The sequence below is a fragment of the Patella vulgata genome, chromosome 9 (genome assembly GCF_932274485.2).
Source record: "Patella vulgata chromosome 9, xgPatVulg1.2, whole genome shotgun sequence".
Taxonomy (NCBI): domain Eukaryota; kingdom Metazoa; phylum Mollusca; class Gastropoda; family Patellidae; genus Patella; species Patella vulgata.
In genome coordinates, this window is record NC_065887.2 from 15,558,666 (window position 1) to 15,582,308 (window position 23,643).

The 23,643-nt window shown below is 35.6% G+C and overlaps 1 protein-coding gene across 1 annotated transcript in view; it reads right to left on the reverse strand.

The window, feature by feature from the left end:
• LOC126832583 (uncharacterized) overlaps positions 1-22,521 on the reverse strand; it is a 62,733-nt gene extending 40,212 nt beyond the window's left edge. The window contains exon 1 of the mRNA XM_050563421.2: positions 22,501-22,521. The gene's annotated coding sequence lies outside the window, so the exon portion shown is untranslated. The remainder of the gene's footprint in view (positions 1-22,500) is intronic.
• Positions 22,522-23,643: the final 1,122 nt, after the last annotated feature.

The following is a 23,643-nucleotide window of genomic DNA, read 5'->3' on the forward strand; positions in this document are numbered from 1 at the left end:
CATTTTATTCGTCCTATTGTGCATGTTCTATCTTGGGTCTTATTACAAATCCCACAAACTAAAGAAAAAAACTAAATCCCACTGTCCCGACAGTCAAGAACAGTTTGTGAAAATTGTACGTGAACCGTAAAGGGGTGTAAATAGAAAAGTGATATAGATAGAAATTGTGTTCCATATTATGTTTTTGTGTTTATTAAGAAAATTGGTGTGGGCAGTTTTATAAACAGTGTAAATCCCTATTTTTGTAAAGAAATGAAATGAAATGGGGTTTAACGTCCAACTGGGCTAAAGACAAATCTGTATAAATAACCAGCTGAGCGAAGCATGCATAAGTCGTTTTCTTAATATTATAATAATTGTATTTTAGTCTTCGAAATGATCGTCACGGCCCTTTTTGAGTCTTACTTAAATTCCATTAAACTCGATAAAGACTTTCCACAATTCCGATAGTCAAGGAGAATAATCCGACTGGCGTCCCTATTGTAGTCAAGGCATATCATAAAGAAACAATTGCCAATAGAAAGGTGGAGAAGAGGTTGGGCAAAATGATGAAAAGCATATCTCAAAACGAGTGTACTATATGGACCAGGAACCAATCGTGACAGATGGGGGCTTAAAGCTAAGACCCTAATTACATCTTGTGACCAATAACAAAATCTGCAATGTGCCTGGGCCCCGATTCACGAAATTTTAACTAAAGATAAAATCCAAATTTTAGTAGATACCTCAATTTTGATTGGCTAAGCACTAAAATCAATCTAATATTATCCAATCAAATTACTGAAATTTGGATTTTATCTTAGTTAGTTTTCGTGAATAAGGACCCTGAGCTTTTAGCCTTTACCAGCGTGACGTCATCGCAGCCATCTTGAAAGTGTGAAGTCCGTCCAAGGAAGATGCGTGCCGAGTTTCATGTCGAACGTGCGTACATGCAATGACAGAGCCTTGGGCTTTTTTGCAGAGCATCGTCCCCCACAAAATAAGCAAGAAGAACAGCAAGATGAGTAGCAATTGAATCAGTTTAAATTACCGATGGTCATTCACCAACTGATATCGTGTAATTGGGTTTTGCGTTTAAGTAACGGTCATGGGAATTGTAGTCTGGAAATGGTCGTGAGAGTTGTAACTTATCCAGATCATAATCAACTCTCGGTGTCGTTGAAAGCCTGGGAAAGAGAGAGAGAGAGAGAGAGAGAGAGGGGGTTCAACGTCCACTCGACACAAACCAGGTCATTTCGGGACTAACACATGGTTCATTTTAATTTCAATAATTCGCTTGCGCGTAGGGGTCTTTAGCAGTGAGAGGAAACCGGAGGACCCGGAGAAAATGTTGGACAGGCGACCCTACACTTTGTCACGTACAACCGGGAATATTCATAATCTACACCAAAATTACAATTTCAAATGGCCATATCTCTGCGAATTTTCGACCTAGAGAAGTATTATTTTGGATTTGTTAGCTTAAGTCCATGTACTGTAACATATATTTTTTATAATATTTGGGAGGGGGTCATGTTCCCAACTTTCCTAAATTTGGTCCACTTGACATGGAATGACTTATAGTGAGAACTACCAGCTCTTTATCTAATCTCCCATAATGTATCTTTAACGTAATATTTTCTACTTTTCAGCACCGAAATTCAAATGAAGATGGAGATTGGAGTGTACCGGAGAATCCGCCTACTCTTCGTCGAATCCCATCGCACTATAATAGTTAAAAACTAGATAGTGTAAAGGAAATTTGCTGAAAATTTCAGTCAAATTGATCCACTCTGAACCGAGATTTTAGTGATTGAATTTTTGGCCTAGACTCGATCATCATTACTAAAGTCGGTATGATAAAAAATATAGTCTCGATTATCCAGTTCATGATTAAATCATGAATGGAAGTCGAACAGCAAATCGGAACCTAATCCAATAAACATCGCAGGCTAGCGATGACACCGAGAGTTGATTATGATCTGGATAAGTCAATTAATGTCCAATTAATAACTTAGATAACATTTCAGGCCTAAAGAAAGTCCTGCAATAGGCAGATTTAGCTCCTGCATAATATATGTTTAATTACATGTATATACAATGTACCGACTAATCGGGTATTAGAAATATAGGCTCTCGGAAAATTATATAAAAGGCGCAATTATAAATTATAAATTGTTTTAAAAAAAACAAATATCTTTTTCTAACTTACCTCTTGAAAGTTCCGACGAAATTGAGTAGTTCGTCGAAAAAACTAATAGACCAATCAGTGCTTTTCTGGATTGCGTCGAATTTGTATCATAATGCATCGGATAGTTGGTGTCTTGAAGAGATATAGATGTCGGATTCTAAGTACAAACTTTCATTCTTTTACTTATGTTTATTGAAACAGAATAAAACTCAATTGTTGTTTAAAGTGGGTATATCGAAATATATAATATATTGTATATCTATCAATAAATTTGAAGTTGGGGTGTAAAATATGTTCTGGGAAAGTGAGCAATGAATAGTCTAGATAATGGTTCCTTTTTAACAAACATTTATAAACTCCAAATCCCCAAAACAAGTAAATCAAAGCCTTATTTTAGATCAAATCATTTTATGGCGTAAGTCTAGATTATGGTTCCTTTTAAGAAGCAGTAGTGAACTACAAAACCCCCAAAACACAGACAAAAAACCTTCCTTTTCAGATTTAAGTCTGTCTAACTTTGACAATATTCAAATCCTTATATAATATCGATAAATTATCGATTAATCTCAACTTCGACTCGCCTGTAAATTTATATAAAAGTATTATTATTTTTATAGGGCTAGGCTTGATCCCCGTTGTACAAAAAGCTTTGATTGAAGCCAATAAAAGCAATGTATCGAATAACACGGTTATTGAAGGTGAACTCCAAACTTTTAATTTACAGGTTTTTGTTTAGTAACATGTGGATTAAGGAATTAGACACACCCACAATTTATTGATCGTTTAAATATGTTGACCTACTTTGTTATATATTACAGGATTAGGAACGAAAATTCTGACTAAACCTCCATGAATATCCCTATTTAAATGTCACGTGGTGTTATAGGATACAAATAGTGAAATAGAACACACGACTTGAGATTAAATTCACCACTTGCGGCGTGAGAATAACTTTTTACTATGAGAGAGAGAGAGAGAGGGGGGGGGGCAGAGGACCAGGAGAAAACCCACGAAGTTAGGCAGGTACATTTACTCCTTGCCACGTAAAAGTGTGGGCTGGACGTCATAACAAACCGGTGTTTACATCATAACTGTTTAGTATATTACCATGCAGAAAACGTTGATTTGGATTCATATTTCATATTTATTTCATTTATACGGGAGGTGGGAATAACTAACCGGAATTATCAACATTAACTTTTTAGCTACTCGTTACTTCGAATTCAACCCCACCCCCTCCTTGCCCACGCCAATCTATTACTACGTATTAGACCACTCCTCTAAAGAATTCGTTGATAAATTTTAATGAATTAAGCAGTTTTGTTTAATACATTCGGTATGTAAATCGAATAATTATTAAGGTGTAATACGACATTGTAGCGAAACGACAGAAGTTAGGGAAGGGCTTTTATGTATTGATTTTAAACGTGGGTTATCCTAGTGTATATATAATAGAATATACAATAAAAAGGGTTGCTAAATACGCATGCATGGACATACTTAATAAAACCCTTAGATTTCTAATATTAAATACGTAACTGAATCGTGCACAAGCCCTTGAAATAATGGCCGTTATATTCTGCACCTAATACAAAACATGCGCCGTGTAACCTGAATGGCATACAATATCTAAAGGGTTTGCCATGTTACGACGAATTTCCATCACGACGTTCGTCTTTTCAACGGGACATGTTGCGTCAACAAAAAACGGAACGCAATAAGAATTAAATCGTGGTTAATTGACGAAACTTTCGTGAACTTTAAAGTATAAATACATTTAACATGTGGATATACCCCATGATAAATAGAAACTTTTCATCACAGATCATGAGATGTAAGTCTCTAGTAACAGTCTTTATTTTGTAATGATGGTAACTAGGGCCTAGAGTTATGTAATTTGTGGTGGGAAAAAAATAACCTAACACGTTATTTAAAGGCCCATACGTTGGGTTTTTATGAAATAAATTTAACGTCCTATATTTTTCTCCAACCTCGTGGGTTTTCTCCGCGTCCGCCGGTTTTTTCTCCCGCTGTTAAAGATCCCTACACGCAAGCAAATTGTTGAAATAAAATTGAACCATATGTTATTCCTAGTTTCTGTCGAGTGGACGTTAAACTCCATTCTCTCTCTCCCTCTCTCTTACTGTATGGCGTATATTACCCGTGCAGATTTCCGGAAAGGACGCATTTTCGCGTATTGACAATATTCCGAGTGGTAGAAATTTAATCCAGTTCAATTCCAATATATTTCATTCAAATACATCACCGAGCGACGTGTTTCGGTAGATTGAATAATTTATAAACATCAGATACAATAGGAGCGAAATCTACCCAAATTATACCGCATACCATTTGGCCACACTGGTCAGCAGTGACTATTCATTAGGCCGCGACAATCACTGATAAGGATGACATCGATGCGACTTAATGAGCCACAAATATTAACTTTTTTCCTCCGATAAATTAAATTCTAAAACATTTTTTTTATGTATTAGAAAAATAAATAAAGGCGTTTGGCGTATTTGTAGGTAAAAATTATTTCCTATTTAGTGTAAATGGGTATTAAAATAAGGAAAAAACTCCATTCCCCCCGAACTAGTAACGTCTTATTAATGCATGCGCCATTGGGTCAATGATTGACGCCGCGTGGTAAGACGTCACGTGTTGATGGTAGGCATTTTTTTTTACAGGGATATTAAAATACCTTCGTAATCATCTGTGAAACAGATTGCCATTTGGCATTTAAATGGAAAATCTTCCATAAGTAAGTCTGTAAAACTTTAGTTAGGAAATTCAACCGGGACATGGTTTGGGTAGCAGTAGTCATCAAATATTGTTTTAGGGTGGTTTAAAGATTCATACGTAAACGTAAATTTCCATTTGTTGTTATTCAGTTGCTTATTCACGCAGTGAGATGTTGAAGTAAATGCCATTTTGAGATTAAATAGACGACGCAGCTGCCATTGAAATTAAAATAAAAACGATCAACATAATTTTCATGCTATCTTCCCAAATAAACAATGAGTGGCCTCAGTTTTTCAAAAATACCTGAAATAAATTGTTGAAAATATATTTTTTTAGCTTTACAAAATCAAACCCGCAATACAGGACCTTTAAACTAGTTGGTTAAAAAATAAAATATAAAAAAGGGGGAATTAATGGGTACTCCCATTTAATAAACACCATTTTTAACGGTATATGTTCAAACCTTCAATGATTTTTAAAAATACATGTATAAGGATTTTTTTGCCAATTATTGCTTTTTGTAACGATGTGACAAGTAAAATGCAAACTTTATAAAGGCAACTTAAAGAGAGAATTTCTTTTTATCGGAGTTCGCTGAAACTCGTTTTATAATTCAATGATTTTGGTTAAAATCACAATCAAACACACATTGGATGAATAATTGGTTGACACAACAATTACAACACACACACACACACACATTTATTCTGAAGTAGATATATCTCTGTGCAGAATGGCACTGACTATATATATAAATTGTCTTCAGTTCTCGGTACTATATTCGAGTTTATTATAATAATCAAGGATTCAGCCCCGGAAACCACGAAACCTCGACACGCCCCTGTGTATGGTATAAAAAATAAGAATAAAAAAGGGCCTAACATAAATTCACATTCACATAAAGGTTCAATATCCCGGGTTTTTTTTTTCTTCCAGTTGATTATTTTTATTTGCCGTATTATCACCTTTATTTACTGTCTTTATATACTGCATTCAACATACACTGTATAAAATCCAAACCTAGTTTTTTAAAAGAAGAAAATAGATTGACTCTTTTTTTTGTCATTGGCGAGAAAAAAGTGATCTAAAGAGTTTATGTCGCCGGGGAACATCATCATCTAGTGAATACATAAGAGGCCGAAAATAGAAGGTTATGAAATTAAAATTAAATACATTTATATATGCCTAAAATAAAAATGTTTACCGTGCTTCAGTATTAAGTGGGCTATATGAGTATATAAATAAAAGATCTTATTGAAATGCCATCTGTATATAGGATGTGTTTTTTAAAAGTTAAATACCTATGTAAAAGGGAGAGAGTCAGCTATAATAAAAGCAATTATTGGTATTTGTACGAAGTTTGAGTTCCACACCCTTCAGCTGAATTGAAGACAGAAATGAAAGAAAATGTCCAAATAGAATGGCGTGAGTGGACGGATATTGAACTATTTTTATCCTTTCAATTTTTTATTTAGCAACCCAATTGAAAAAAAAAAAGTTGTTTATCTTTTAATGTAGCTGATAATTTGGTGTATAAAAAATATTTTTAAATACATAAATAGATAAAGCGACTTTATGAAGAAAAAAAGGAATTCAGGGACGGGAAAATTGTTCACATAAACTCACTAAATTTGATGTTACTAATAATTAATACACATTTTTGAAGAAGAATAGAATTTTACAAATTTTTTAGCATGGGTGTCATTTTAATATATAAGAATATACGTTGATCATCAATGGTGGTCTATTATAACGAAATTATACCGATTAGGCAAAGACCGTCCATTTCCCATTAAATAGAATTACTGTTAAATTATCCGAACTAATCCGAAACATAGTCTGATATGTTTGTTATGTTTTTCATTACACTTTCAAAATTAGAACTAGGTATATTTCTTATTCTTTTATTGTAGTTTCTAATGAGTTATGGCCTGTCCAAATTGAATTGTAATCGCTTTGTTGGTTTTTCTAAGGAGTTATGGACTGTCCAAATTGAATTGTAATCGTCTTGTTGGTTTTTCGAATTGTCTTGTTCGTTTTTCTCTTTTCGATTTAGTCGTTTGTGGATCATCCATTTTTAATGAATCGTGGAAAGTTTCATAATGGTTTTAATAATCTAAGATATCACAAAAATAGAAGATGGTATAAGCCGACCTGATTGAATTATGCATTTCAATTAAACATCCTTTAATGTACATGTTATGTAAATGTTACCTATTTGATATTGATGGTTGTAAAGATATAATGTACATTTAAAATGTGGTATACAATCACACTAGTGCAGAAACCTAGTTTTTAATAATGCAACCAAACCCATGACATTTACATACTAATATAGATTATATTATCACCACAGGACAAATATATCTGTAGTCCGCATAGTTTAAAATGACTGAAGCAGAACGGTTTTTATATATCGACTCATCAACAACACGATATTTTGATCTTAAGGGTTATAATTGTGCCTAGAAAGCGGCGTTTAGATATTCTCTTCTTCAAATTCCAACTGCTAATGAATCTTTAACGTACTTGATACAATAGTTCTTGTACACCTAGAAAAACTTTCCTCGGCAATCCACCAGGTGGAAAACCCTGGCAAATCTCAAAGATTCTTCACGACTAACGCCAGCACTCCAATCCGGTACACCCCGTCTATGTCTACATTATCAATTTATATTCCTTGTAAATTGTATTATGATAGATAAGGCAATTTCCCCATGGTATCGGAATCGAAGCATTGATGGGTGCGGTGGGGTCGGGTCGAGGAAAGATGATAGATAATGGTATTGGAAGCGAAGCATTGGTGGGCTGGGTGGGGTCGGGTCGAGGAAAGAGAGCACCCGACTTCTATTCAAACCATATGAAACACAGATCTAAATTTGTGTTCTTTTATTTTTTATTTGCATGCATTATTGAGGACATCAGAAGAAGATATTTGTATAAAAATAATACACACTTAATTTCAAAATAATTAGTGGTTCGACTCCACGTAATATTGATTGCGTGATGTCTGTGCGTTTGAGCCAAGGCTTGGTACTGTGACTAGGGCTTATAAACTATTGTTTCAAGAGGGTGAGGTGCAACTTTATTTGATACCCATCGGATTCTACTCCATTTCATTTACTCATTTACGATGTCTACAGAAATGAATTGAGATATTACTGAAGAGAGGTGGAAGACTGGGCTTATATAAATTATTGTTTCCGAGAGGGTGAGGTGCTATAACTGACCTTGATACCCACCGCCTTCTGATCCATGACACAGTGAGGGCCTATTTCATATATTCATTAAAGATGTCTGCACAAATAAGCTGAGATATAATTGAAAAGAGAAGAGTATCGGGTAGATAACTAAGTTCAATTATTGATTGATAAAAGTTATTCAAGTCTGTGATTCGAGCAGACGTAAACAGATTATACCAAATCCGTCCATTGATTGACCAGTTAGTCTCCAAACGTATACATAAAGTCTCATTCAAAATTCCGGCCATTGACCGGCGAAGTTGTGGGCCATAGATAGTCTGAAAAATTTGAGCCATTCACATTGAACTGATTCATAAGCGTACATAGATTTATTTATTTATTTATTTATTGATACATATATATTAATATATACCGTGTTAAAACCTATAAAATAACGTTTAATATAGAATACAAATACGGGTAAATAGTATACATGTATAGTAAAGGCCAATTACAATTAAATTATCTATGGAGCCGAATCGTTGTTATATTAAAGACTCAATACCACTCTTGTTGTATACTGAATAATATGTCCCAATCTTTATTCTGGTCAACAAATTGTACTATTTTACAATATTCCAATTAATTGATGATACAAATTTCATCTTAACACACCTAATTTAAAAAATTGGAAAAATTCAACTAAATGATTTGAAAAGCCTGACGTAAAGCTTTTCAAATGTGACTTGGATTTAAAAATAGTTTTGAACCCTCTGGACAAGTAAAATAGGATTTAATGGATAATTTACACAATAGGTAGGACATTAACACATCTAGTACTTAGAATAAGGCTATGTTTTATTTTTTGGAGCTGTCAAGCCAGCAGGAGTGTTATTGCCCCTTTAAGAGAAAATATCATATTTAAAACTATAAAATTGTCGTAGTCAAAATTGTAAAATGGTAATTTTCGAGATTTTTCTTTTGTAAATACCGCATAATACAATTCATAGATATTTAACATCATGAAAGTATTAAAACAAATATGGCAAAATTCACTGTAATCTTTTCTTTGTATTTTCAACTATCAGAAATTTTCAGTTATATTTCAAATACCCAAATTTCTCTAATCTTACTAATAGAGAGAATAGTTCCACGTTAACCCTGAACAATTTTGCAATTTTACACATGATATTTCTCTTAATATGACAACGATTTTGCTCCATAATTATTAGGACTGAAATGCCTAATATTAATTCTACTCCCTTTTGATATTGACTACATGTTATTGAACTACAGAGAAAAGTATTCATAAAATAACCTCGATACATGATTATGTTAATCCAGGGGTTAATGTCCGTTTTACCTGATTTTATCACACAATTCCGTGTATTGTCGTTATTTTTAACAACGGTAGATTTATTTAATAACATATAATAAATCTTGTTTATTAATCTAATACTACACGAGGGGCTTCTTTCAACCGGTGTAAACACTTTAGACCTATCTCCACTGTGAATGTTTAGGCCTATATACTCGTTCGAATGGTGATCGTTTGCATTCAATTCGAACACCAGAAATAAAATGAAATGGAGCTCGAAGCCACACTTTCTTGCACAGACTGGGCTAATGAAGACGGCCACACGCATGACTGTAAATGTAGACGGACAACGGCGTAACGGCCTACTCTGAAATAAATTCCAACTGCCAAGGGTCCTTTACGTACAGGCCAATGTGTACACGGGGGTTCTGTTCTTTGCCAGGTCCCGTAAGGCGAAATATTCATCAATTCTGTGTTCACATATGAACAGAAAGACCGAAACGAACGCTGGTTGATTTTGTTCACTTGCATTAAAGGGTGTATAGCTGTATGCCTCGAAATCTTTAAATAGACGAACATGGGTTTAAAAACAATGTAATATGAATATATAAAAACTGATTTAAATTCAATTTTTAAAACATTATTGTATTTTCTAATCAATAATGAAATACAATCCACACTGAATGACAATCGTTTGCACCCGTTTAGTCCATTCTACACTGGTTGTATTGTGTTGTTTGTCAATCAGTCATGTCTAATGACTCCCGCATTGTCTTCTGGTTCTGGGTCCTGTTTCACGCAATTGTAACTAATGATAAAATCCAAATTTTAGTAGATTTTTAAATATTGATTGGCTAAGCACTAAAATCAATCTAATATTGTCCAATCAAATTACTAAAATTTGGATTTTATCTTAGTTAAAATTTCGTGAAACAGGCCCCAGGGATATGTGTTTTTTAGTTCATTACAAATGACGCTTGAAAGCACTATGTCCATAGAGTACACGAGGTGGTGTACTGCTTGTCAAATGTTCGTTGTGTTTCTAATATTGGATATTAGCATCGGTCAATATTGCATTGTAATTGGTGAATTTAATTTCAAATATTATGGATAATTTTGAGTTGGAACTTTAACTCTTTCAAAAACATCTTGATACAAAACATACAGACCCGCACGTGGTTCTTAACGATGTAAAGTTTCATTAGATCGACAGAAAATTTCGTTCGATCTAATGAAACCTTGGTTTGAAAAATCAAAGGCTTGTTCAAATTAAAGGCTTCGCTTGATCTACTCACGATATTTTATTCAATTCGGCATAATGGGAATAGGGCTTTAAGGTGATTATGATTTCACTATGTAATTCCAAACAGATCATGGATCAGCAGTGAATATTCGCCTGGACGCTGCAATTACTGAAAGGGATAACATCCGCGCGAGTTAATTACCTCTTAATATTATCCTTTTTTCTTCTGCAAATTAAATTGTAAAACAATTTTTTAAATTATTAAGAAAAAAATAAATGTGATGGAAGTATCTGGATAAAAAATATTTGTACATGGGTACATAAAAGGGTACGCGAAGGCGTAAACTGAGTTTTGTCCGACCCGGTTTACGTTACTCCGTCCTATGTAATGCATGAGCTTTCTACACAGTAGAGACTTTTGGCAAGTGGATTTTTTCCCATCCGTATCGTCACGTGATACGTTGCGTTAATTTAGTTTTAGAGTTTTGGCAGACTTCGCGCCGCGTACGTATGGGTAGCTGAGCTGAGCGTAGTTTATTACAGCATAATGGCAGTTATCTACCAAGATCAACATCAGTACTAGTCAAGTACCTAGCCTACAAATTCCTGAAGGGAGTGAAGTCGTTCGACAGTCGCCGAGTTATTTAAAAAAAATTTTAAAAATTAATGTCGAATCTTATTAAAAATCTTCACTAATGTATCATTTCAGAAAGTATATACCCCTTTTACAGATTTGCAAGGTCCCACCTCCCTAAATTTAGCACGCTATAGATCAACCAGCGTGCAGACAGACAGGGAAAATATGAAAATTCCGCGAAAAGCTCATCAAAAGTAATGATTAAATTCCAGTCTTTGCCATGGTTAAAATCAAGTCAAATATACATCTTCGTGTTCTAGGATACACATTCATATGAAAGCTGTTCGATACGTGCTGTCGTAACCGTGTACCGTATTACGTATGAGAAATACACACGCATTGATGACGTCACACGCAAAATCGTTACGGATACGCAATACGGACCAATAATTTACGTTTGCCAAAAGTCTCTAGTGTGATGTGACGCACACGTAGACCTATAATGCATGTGAACTTATAAAGGTCAGCCATCTTACACAGAATTACAAGAAAGCTTTCGCGTAACATCTGTAAAACAGATTGATACACAATGATACAAATTGACACCAGGGTCATTTTTGAAAGAGCACAAACAGATACAGAAGACGGAAAGACATCGCGTCGCCTTCGGTTTTAAATTTATGCTCATAGACCGTGTTCTCAGATCGATTAGACCGTTTCCGTTGCACTCCTCGAATTCTTTTCTTCAATCATCGGCCCATTTCAAGATCTACCCCTTTTTAATGAATGCTACTAGGATTTCCAATTTGGTATCGCCGAGTTGATAAATGGCAGGTTTTGAATAAATTGGTCAACATTTTACATTTTGTACTATAATTTTCTCTTAGGCATTTTGTAGTTATGGTGTCGTGGAGAAACGATTAACTTTGAGTCTCCCGGTTTTGCTTGCCGCGGGTTCTTCATTAAACATGCATTATGCAAGAGCAAAATCTGCTTATTATAAGTCTTTCTTTAGGCCTGAAATGTTATCTAAATTATTAATTAGACATTAATTAACTTATCCAGACCATAATAAACTCTCGATGTCAAGGCTATCCTTCGATGTAGGCTGGTTTAGATTCCTATATTATGTCGCTAACGGCCAAAGATAATTAAATCAGAAAAAGCAGATAATCGAGACTATGCTGTTTATATTAATGATTTTAGTAATGATAACCGAGACTATGCAAAAATTTCACCGGCTTCTTTCTCGGCTCATAGTGGATCAATTTGACTGAAATTTTCAGCAAATTACCTTTACACTATCTAGTTTTTAACTATTATAGCGAGAACTGCCATCTCTTTATCTTATCTCCCATAATGTATCTTTAAGATTCTTTCTATAATTATCCAACGTTGTCCATGTTTGGCAAACAGTGTCGCCTCGCCGCAAACCGTGATGGCTCGTAGGAAACCGTAGCGACTCGTAGGAAACCGCAGTGACTCGTCACACACCGTGGTACGACTAGTACTAGTCCACACGAATCACCATGATTTACATTGGTGGATTCTTGGTCATTCAGTGACAATGGTCAATAAATCGTAATCTGTTGGGCAGAGGCTTGAGAATGGCGCATTTTGGGGATGCCGGAAATTAAAGTTGTTGATACGATAGAGAGGCTGTCCTGTATAGTATTAGAACACAGTAATAGGTGAACAGTCTCCTTGAAATATGAGTTAATACACAACTTATAACTAAATACACATGTTTATTACAGACTAATACTACATTATACTAAATAAATATTTTTAATAAACAAAAATTTATTCACCGAAAGGTATTGAAGAACAGACTTGGCCTATATTATCTCTCTTCAACAGATAATGTACGAAATTTGAGGTTGTGATTAACGATATTTGCATATACGCCCAAAACACTGTAAACATGTTCAAAAGCCAGTATAAAGTTATGATAATGAATATGTCATAAAATATTTGTTTTTCAATTTTATGCTTTAGCAACCACATTTAGGACAATAGGCATATTTATTTTAATAGCGGAGTATGCAATATGGACACACCTATAAATAAATAGTAGCACTTATGATAACTTTTTTATAAATTTGTATCAATAGCAATTTTAAAGATATGTTCTTATGATAATAATTATAGCGTTCTACAAGTGTACTGGTATATTAAAAGAATTAAACCAAGATGATGTACACAATATAAAACGAAAGTTAAAATATGGCACAAAAGGAAGGGTAAAAAACAGAAATTAACAATAGGGATTAAATCAAAAATACATAAAACAACAGCATGTGTTTGTTTAAAATTAAATTATTCTGTCTATAGATGTAGTTTACTTGAAACAAAAAACCTGTATACGAGGTAATCTGTTACGATTCATAAACGCACTATTCACCACGTAATCTTTATTCGTAAACATTGTAGTTACGAGATAGTGCTTTAGTGTTAGGTTTATTTTCAAAGTACATTATTTACGATGTAATCTGTATTCGTAAACACGGTGGTTATGACTTAATCTGTACTCGGAAATACTTTGGTTACGAGGAGCACTGTGATTACGAGGTAATCTGTACTCGTAAACATTGTGGTTATGAGGTAATCTGTACTCGTAAATACTTTGGTTACGAGGAGCACTGTGAATACGTGGTAATCTGTACTCGTAAATACTGTGACTAGGAGGTAATAATCTGTACTCGTAATCATTGTGTTTATGAGGTAATCTGTACTCGTAGACACTTTGGTTACGAGGTAATCTGTACTCGTAAACACTGTGGTTACCAGAGGTAATCTGTACCCGGTAACACCGTGGTTTGGGGTGGCATAGGGTTAGGAGTATGGTGCTCCTAATAAAGTTTAACCCGTGGTAGGTTTTAGTTGGGACAATCCTATGTCATAAATACTGTATCTACGAGGTAATATGTCAGGATTTATAAATACGACTTTAAAGGGTTAATCTTTATTAGTAAACACTTGCTAGGGTTGGGACAGGGGTAGGAGTAGGGTACTCATAATAAGGATTAGCCCGTGGTTTAATGTTAGGGCAATCCTACCATAATTACTGTATACACGAGGTAATGGGCTAGGGTTACTATTCATAAATAAAGTATTTACGAAATAATCTTTATTCGCAAACACTATGGATTCCGGGTAATCTTTATTCGAAAACACAGTTTTCACGAGGTAACCTTTATCAGTCAACACCAAGTAATATGTATTCGTAAACCCGGCGGTTACGAGGTGATCTCTATTCGTAAACACTGTGGTTACGACGTAATATTTATTCGTAAACAATGTTTTTACAAGGTACCCTTTATTCCCGGTTGCAAATAACGTTCTTAAAGTGTCATTAGGTAAGATTAGATAAAGAGCGCTGATAGTTCTGGCTGTAATAGTTAAAAGATAGATAAAGAAAAGAGAATATGCTGAAAATTTCAGTCAAATTACTGCACCCTGAGCGATACAATTATAGGCTAGCCTCGATTGTCATTACTACCGTTGTTACGATAATGAACAAAGTCTCGATTATCCATTTGTACGGTAGCCGCATCGATAAGAAAACGTATATAAATCTACTAAATATCGCAGGCATCCGATGGCATCGAAAGTTGATTATATGGTCTTGGTAAGTTCGTTAATATCTAATTTATAATTTATATAACATTTCAGGCCAAAAGACAGATTTGCAATAGGCAGATTTAGCTCTAGCATAATGCATGTTTAAAGTAGCTAAGTCTCTAACTCAATGTCATCCAAAGTCTTCGACATTGAAAACACGAATTATTTGTTAATTTAAATCAACATTTATGTTGTGATCTTGCCGGGAGAAGATGGGCTTCTGATATCCAATATTTAAGACAAGATAAACATTTTATCACGCGTTTCAGCGCCATTTGTAACAAGGGACTCGAATAACGAGACAGGACATATTTCACAAGCCATATCAAACGGTGACGCCATATTCTTATCAGGAGAGCATATGCAATAAATACTATCGGTTTAGACTGGAATAACCAGACGCTAGAGTCTTCTGGCGTATTGTGCCGAACATAACTGAGTAGAAATTACAGTAAAACCAGAAACGATTGTATATACATTCATATTACATTATTGTATGCGTTGCGACCAATTTGTGTCCATTTCTAGGTCCGAAATAATAGGATTTAGCTCATTTAAGTTCAATGTAGTGTATCGGTTTACACCCACCATTATTAAAAGAGTTAATTGACTGGAAGTGACAATATAGTTGCACCAGAATGGCTGTAGTATTGTGTACCAGTTCACACAATCAAAGTTGAAGAGTTACTCTACTACTGAATGGGTCCGGTCCGATATTGTTAACTACGTTATGATACTTTTTGCTTTGAAATTAAGATAACATATTATATAAAGGACATTATTTCCAGAATATGATAGAAATCAACAAAATCTTAAGTCTCACGAAGTTCTTAAAAGTTTGCCAGATAAATTATGCTCTCTTTAAATTCCATATTAATTCGCAATCCCCTCAAGATATGAAAGCTCCTATAAAAAATGTTTTAATACGATAAATTAAATTAAAAGAACACTCCATAATGTTTTAATGCGTTGTGAAGAATACTACCACACTGTTTATGACGTTACTGAATAATCAACGGGTAAGACACAGACTTTTTGACGTCCTTTGGTTGTTCAAATTTATTTAAGAAAGACACCTATAATAAGCGAATATGTATATATGTTTATTAGTTACATGTGTAAGCAAGTACCCACTCAAAAAAACCATGACAATGCCTATTGTCAACATAACACGTTGTTAATTCGCCTAGCGAATAGGATCTCGGTGTGCGACAAAGGTATACATTATTTTTTACTGAGGTGCAATGTGATGGACACCATGCGATTGGTGTGAAAGTCTCCGAATGTAATATTTTATAAATAAATACCCATCGGTCTTTATATACCCATCTATTAATAGATTGATAATAGATATCAGTGATTGATATCTACATCGCCAGTCACTCATGGCCTGCCAGTCATATGTATGAAAGCGATTGGCTCTTCATTGTAAGCAAGGAGTGTCTAAAGGCGTGCACCCCTCTGACGTAATGATAACATTTATAAGCATGTCCAAATTTTCTTTCAACTCCCACGTAGACGACAAATCCATCCTTTATTTGTTTTTTTTGAAAGACGATATTTGACAGGCTGGACGTCCAATCAATTTCAGGTTTTCCACAACGCTCTTATATGCATGAAAAAAAAAACAACACATGATTGGGACTGGTCATTGGTGTCATGTTTATTTTCGATCAAATTAGATACAAAATTGCAGATCTCCCTTACTAACGACGTCAAATAGACCAACGTATTATTAAGAGTGGAGGAACCACGGTTGCGAAGTGAGTAAGACGTTGGCTCGTTAACGGCTTGGTTTTCCCTTGTTAGTGGTGAGGGGGGGGGGCTGACAAGTCGTTCGGATGGGAAGAAAAAAGGAGGTCCCCTTGGCAGTTGGAATTCGATATAATAGTATACCGAAGCGCCGCTGACCGTGAAAAATTTCCCTTATAGTACACTGTAGGCGTATGCCGTTTTCATTATCCCAGTCGGAGAACAGTAGGGTATGGTGTAGGACGTTATATCCATTTCATTTCATTTCCACACTCGAATGAAGTCAGGCTTGACGTTATTGTCTTCAGCGGCCCTTGACATTGACGGAGAAATTGAACGTGTATGGAGGAAATTGACGGTGAATTAATTGATACCATTTAATTGAGTCAATTAATTGACAGATCAAAGTTCCTTTGATATTTTATTGACCGTGTGTGCTAGTGCCAGAGATGCTTTCATCTCAAAGTTTAAGATCAGAATGAAAATTGACGCTAAAAAATTGATCGTGTGTGGACAAGGTGAATTTCGCCAATTAATTGCCATCAATTAATTTACGAAAACATTGAACGTGTATGGGCCGCTTTAGTGTGCTATAACAATCTTATCAATACCCAGGTAATCCAACCGAGTTGCAAAACAAATTAATATGACCTAAGATCAGTGTTGGTGTAACCATTAAGCAAAATAAGCACGTGCTTAGGGCATCAAGGTAATGGGGACACCACAGAATGCCCTCTTTGCTAGGTGCCAAATTTAAAATATTTAATTTAAATAATAATTAAAAACTTTCTATCAGTTTTCCATTTGTTTTTATCTTTTCAGATTGTTACCTGTTTTGTCGCAGTTAATGATGATGTGTATAAAATCCCAGAAAACTCTAATCACGGGCCCGACGGTTGTTTTTGGTTTATTATTGTTTATTAATTGAATTACATATACAGTATATGGGGCACCAAAAAATCTTTTATGTGCTTAAGGCGGGGAGGGGGACATTTGCCCTCCAATAAATCTGGTCTGCTCTCCGTTTGCCCCCCCCCCAATAATTAAATAAAAATAAAACCAAATATTTGTGATATGTTGCGGTAATCAATACCACCCATCTACGGTGATTAAATCCCACATTCCCACTCAGTCATAAACTTGCATGTTGTAGAGTCTGAGTGATTTCTTACCGAGCCCATCCGCCCCATCCTGCTGTAAACCTACTATAAAGAATAACACGTGAATCACTCGAGAAGTGCTTTTTACGATAATCAAAGTTTACCTCTCTGTTCGGATAAGCTAGTGATTTGGCGAGAGACAGTATCTGGTTAGCTCTAATTATCTCGACAACTAGTGTCTGAAATACTGCTAGGCTGCATTTCCGGCCGTCTATTTCTCAAAATATCGTCTCAAAAATATTCATTCACCTTGATCCACTCAAGAGTCCGAGTGATTTCTTACCGAGCCTATCCGCCCTATCCTGCTGTAAACCTACTATAAAGAATAACACGTGAATCACTCGAGAAGTGCTTTTTACGATAATCAAAGTTTACCTCTCTGTTTGGATAAGCTAGTGATTTGGCGACAGACAGTATCTGGTTAGCTCTAATTATCTCGACAACTAGTGTCTGAAATACTGCCAGGCTGCATTTCCGGCCGTCTGTTTCTCAAAATATCGTCTCAAAAATATTCATTCACCTTGATCCACTCACTCCGTTCGTTTGACACTTTCCAGTCTGGTCGGATAACTAGTGGTCAGGCGACAGGTGGTATCTGGTCAGATCTATTTATCTCGACGATCAATGTCTGAAATATCACCAGACTGCATTTCCAGCATTTCTTGGGGAGGTCCCCCCATACCCCTAGTTGAAGCTCGCACCTTTGCCCCAGCTTTGCCACTCCTTCCACCGCGGCTAGCGCCTCCACTGATTCCGGGACTGCCTAAAATAATTATCCCACCACACAACAAATTCAGCAGAGTCCCAAGGTTGGGCGAGGGAGGATCTTGAGGTCACATTGCTGTGTTGCCCTTACTGCTACATTGGCGGTGAGAACTGGAGCAATCAGACACCTCGGCGTTTTCTTTGATTTGATCACGCAACCTGCGCAGTATGCCTACCCCCCCCCCCCATTCTTTAGATAATCTATCATGCTTACCCCTCGGAGTTGCATGAAACGAAGGCCATGACCTATTTTGTCTCTAGATGAAAGTGAGGAATCTAGGTTTCATCCTGAGTAACAATGACCCAAAAAAGCACGTGGATCTCCTCGATAGTCCCCGGGAAGCTGTTGACTAACCATGACTCTCTGGCGTTTTTATTCTTCAGTCAACATTTTTGCCACCCAACAGACAGATACCGTGTTCATGTGCAAATGTTCATAGATTTTTCCCTGGTGGTTTGCTAATGCCATGTGTATTAGCATTAATTTTATCTTGAATGATTACTTCACATAGACGATCAAACCGTGGTTCGTCTTCAGTGCTGATCCTGCCCCTAGTAAATTCAGCACATCACTGTTTAACTATGGTATAGTACGTTCGTAGCATTGTCGGCTAATGTTTGTGTCATGCCATCATGAATTTGCTTTGGCGTAAAACTTTTTTCAAATGACGATACTTAATCACGGCATTTGTGTTTCTTCATTTTGAGAGCAGATGATAGGGTCATGCTGTTTGACAGCCATATATAAGATATTGTAGCGCATGTAATTTTTGTTTCCTAGCGGCGTTTGACGCTATGACATTTGATTAACCAATCAGCGTTGATGTTTCTAGTGGGTTACCCACAGTTCCGTGCACCTCGCGCCAAAAACTCCATGAAACAGACTGTTTCATTGGCTAATCCCTCACATCATCCAGAACGCGGGTTATATAACAACTATTCCAGACCCTAATGTAGTAAAGACAAGTAAAACTAAATTTGAACTATAAAATACGGAACGAAATATTATCTGTGTTTTAATCAGATTGTACTAATTGCCGACAAGGACCGACAAGAACGTTATTTGGTCAGTAGCGTCCACAGTATTGCAAACATTGACCGAAAAGGAAAGATATGTTATAGATGTGCATATTCTACACATATCAAATGACAACATTATGGATAATTGAAATGGACAAAAATGGTCATACTAATCACCGACAAGAATGTTTTTTTTTTTGTCAGTAGGACCCCAATATTTTCAAAAAGTGGCCGACAAGGATAGATATATTATAGATATGCATATTTAATATTTACATAATATTCAAATTGAGAAAATGATGGACAATTGGAATTTTGGCAAAAACGGTTTTACCAATTAAGAGCGGTTGTTTGTCATTTTTTAAAAACTTTTTGATATGAAGTGTAGAATATGTATATCTATAATTGTAAATGCAGGGGGACAGCAATTTCATAAATTCCGACGGGAGATATTTCTGTCTTTTTATCTGCCTACCTGTTAGGGTGGCCCATGTACTCACAGAAATACAGTCCACCGCTGATAGTTCGAGACTACCACTGAAGCGTGCACATTCGCCGTGCCGAGACCAACTTTCTGACAGTAAGATACTATAAATAGCCATGGCACGTGCAATTCTCTACAAATCTATCAACTATTACAGCCGTAAAAAATTTATTGTTGACGATTTTGAATAGCAGTAAAATTAAGCTTCTTGGTTATTACAGCAGATTTAGAAATTACGTTCGTTTCATTTTTTAAATCGCTTTATCATTAACTGTACCGTTAAGAGCGGCATCTTTTGGTTTAGTACAAATAATATCTCTGAAACACTCAGGTTAGGCAAGAACATGATACTAGCAGTAGTTTCATTTTACTTTTACAAGCTTCTTAAAACGATTGTTGAGCTACCTAACGTGCTTATTTCTAAATTCAATTTCTTGTTCTAGCTTTCTGTTATGTTTCGTAAAAAAGTAGTCTTGATTATCCCGACCTGTCAATCAGACGTAGAATGGTCGATAGACTGGTTAAGCGAGACTAATTTCAAAACAAGGGCACGTAACCTATCTTTTACTCAAAAGTGTCTGGATGTTATGGACGACTCTTGGAACCAGTTTTCAGTCTATTATTTATACGTGATTAATGGCCATAGCTTATTAAGTACAACATGATCGTTTATTTAGTGACTATAATTGTGTGGAACTGATTTGAGGCTTGGCATATATATCAGTATTGTGGCGTAATTGTCGAGATATATGGAGATATTTATTTATGGTGGGTCACCCTATACCTGTGCCAAAATCTGTAATTCGGTTGCCAATTAACTTAAATAAAGTTGCTGTACTGCCAGGTCGGAATAGAAGGAATACTCGTTTGTGGGTTGGGGGGTCACTTCACATAGGCAATCAAACTGTAGTGCGCCTTCAGTGCTGATCCTGTCCCTTGTAAATTCAGCACACCACCTTTTGAATTTTTGCGCCCATACCATTTTACCCCTCTCACCCCTCTCACCCAAAGTTTAAAGATACATTATGGGAGATAAAATAAAGAGCTGACAGTTCTCGCTATAATAGTTAAAAACTAGATAATGTAGAGGCAATTTGCTGAAAATTTCGGTCAAATTGATCGACTATGAACCGAGAATTAAGCGATTGAAATTTCGGCCTAGCCTCGATCATCATTACTAAAGTCTGCACGATAAAAAACATAGCCTCGATCATCCATTTCATGATTAAACTATGAATGGAAGTCGAACAGCAAATGGGATCATAATCCAGTAAATATCACAGTCTAGCGATGCCATCGAGAGTTGATTATGGTCTGGATAAATTAATTAATGTCTAATTAATAATTTTGATAACATTTCAGACCAAAAGAAAGACCTGCAATTGGCAGATTTAGCACTTGCAGATTTAGCTCTTGTTTAAAATTTATGTGGTACAGAATGGAATTTCGGTGGCAAAACCATATAAAAAAAGGCTATATTGGACATCATTCAAACAGTTGTACTTACGAGCTGAAATAGAAGGGAAACTCGCCTGCTTCTGTCAAATCCCCTCCACCCCCACACTCACCGAAAATATGGAATTCAGGTAGGGACATGGGTGGTGGTGTGTGGGTGTGTGTCTGTGGGTGTGTCTGTGGGTGGGTGGGTGGGTGGGGGGCGGGGACGCTTGCAAAATCACATAAATATTGGACTACTTTCTAGTTGCTGTACCCACGGGGTCGAAGTCTAAAAAAAAAATCTGATCCAGCATACCCCTCGGCTGCGACGTGAAAGTTTATTTATTGATAGGCCTTTATTTCAAAATCCGGTTGAATCCAAGACGGGACATTATCAAGCGTTGGTATTTGGATTTTTTTTTTAATTAAATGTTAAACAATAAATCTGGGTACATATTAGCGTAGATTAAGCCGTAAGAAATTTGATATTTTAGCGAAAAATGCAAAGGGTGCATTGGGACTTTAATTTTAAGATTTTGTAAGATATACATAATTTAATTCCTTAGATGGTAAAATTGTAGACGCACATTTTGAACTAAAAGCTAATTGGACAAGAATTTTGAATCATCCATTACTCGTTTCATGACCATTATGTAAATGATCACATTCCCTTATTATTGAGCCTGGCATTATTCACACAATCTCAACATTTTTATCTTTTGTCGTTTTGCAAATTTTATTTTGATACATCGAATGGGGTACTGAAATCCATGAGACACATGTGATTCTTTGTACCTTTTGTTAACCAGCGCAATTTGTTGCCATTTGTGGTTCGTTTCATTTTGCATACTTAACCCCAATTTATCAACGGTTTTCCGGTAAAATCAAGAACTACTTCTTTAAAAATATTTCCTGAAAATGAAATTTCTACTATTGCTTATAAAGGAAATGCATTAAAAAATATCATCACGTGTGTCCAGAGTGGTCGCATAATGATAAAACTAAAACAATATGAGGTCTTACCTTCCAATTTTAGGGATATCGTGTTGTTTCCGAACCAAACACTTAAAAACAAATTCACCCCGTTTGTGCACAAACATCGTATAATTTAAAATCGGTATTACATGTACTATACTTTTTTTAGCAACGATTTTGGTAAAATAATATTCCCCTTTTTTCTAAACAGGGCGTTTTCAAATTTAGAAATCACGATCTAACAATGGCTAACGTACCTCTTATAATATATCTATACAGAACTAGTCAAACAGTTTATGCTTTTTTTTTAATATGAAGGCCCTTATATGGAGCATTTATAAATCAATTTACGCATTCAACATCATAAATCTAATATAAGTAGCTAAAATGAGAAGTGGAAAGTTCGGGGCGGGGGAGGGGGGTAAATAGGGATTCTGTTAGCAAACATGGGTAACTTTTTAATTCGTTTTCAGAAAATGAGCTAAAAGGAAACCGCATTGTATGACGATTTCTAAAACTGTTATACCGAAAGCTTTTAATACTGTTCTACTACGGTCTGAATTCAACGGTTTTGCATTCTATAGTTATTGTTAAACGTCCAACAGGTAACTGGAGTCAATTATAATGCTAGAGTATATTCTTTTTATGCCGACGCTAATTAGAAGGAAATCGTCGTTGCAATTCACCAAACCCACCTAGAAACATATATTTCTCATGGCGTTGACCTGAAGCATTGAAATCCCAGGAGGACGTTTTTATTGTAGAAACAACATTCGAACTAACTTTTAGTTTGGACTGTAAGTGTACAATTTTCGATGTATAAAAATGGATTGTAGTTTAAGGTGGCTGGTTTCCACTTGACCTTACATTAAATTAGCCCAACCTTTAACTCAATATCATTCACAATCTTCGACACTGCAAACACGACTTATTGGTCAATTTAAATCAACATTGATGTTGTTATCTTACCGTGGAAAGTTAGGTTTCTAATATCCAATATTTAAACAGTATTATGCAAGAGGTAAATCGGACTATTGTAGGTCTTTCGTTGGACCTGAAATATTAATTAAACATTTATTAACATGAAAAGACCATAATGATCTCTCTATTACATCTTATTTATCCGATTGTCATTGGATTTAAATCCGATATGCTGTTCAAGGTCCGTTGATGAGTAAAGCAAAACTGGAT